The following is a 770-nucleotide window of genomic DNA, read 5'->3' on the forward strand; positions in this document are numbered from 1 at the left end:
ACTTTTCACGCATGGCAGAACAGAAAGTACACGCTCAAGTTACGCGTGATGTGAGTCAAAAATATTGAGTCATAAATATCAAACACAAACACACGTTATCCCTTTCTGTCATGCCGTAAACTCTCGGAATTATAGAATATTCTATAACCTAGCTTTTACTTTCTGCGCCCTAAAGGATCAGGTCAATTCTTGGCATGTTGCACTTAGAAACGTGCAACGATATCTATACATGCTCGCAGCTAGTAAGATACCAATCGAATCACATACGGAAAATTCTCTGTACCATTATACCTGAAGAAGGTTTCGGTCACCTATCTCAGACGATACACCGTATACCCTCACGAGCAAGCTCGGCTTCCACTAAGAAAACAAACAGCGAAAGAGGAAGGGCCTCCTATTACTTGATAAATTTATTTCAAGTACCGAAACAATTATTACATTGAATGTGAATTTAGTATAAATTTCAATAATTTTCGACACCATGTGTAATTCCCCTACGCCGCTATTCCCCCTAGCGGTAGCCCAATTTACTCGTAAGGGTACATCTAGAAATCGTTGCACAGTTACAAGGTCCAACATGCCCCCCACCCCCAGCAAGAGTAACGTTCGATCATCACCCCGTATCTCTATAACGAAGAGTTCCTACAGCCCGTGAGTATTTCGCGAGATTCTCGAAGATCTCTGTCGCCGAATCTAGACAATCAGCTTAGCCTCTATCGCTGGACCATTACAGCGTCTCCTGATTCCACCCCGATCTACTCGAGGTTCCC

The sequence above is a fragment of the Dufourea novaeangliae genome, unplaced genomic scaffold (genome assembly GCF_001272555.1).
Source record: "Dufourea novaeangliae isolate 0120121106 unplaced genomic scaffold, ASM127255v1 scaffold8, whole genome shotgun sequence".
NCBI classification, from domain to species: Eukaryota; Metazoa; Arthropoda; class Insecta; order Hymenoptera; family Halictidae; genus Dufourea; species Dufourea novaeangliae.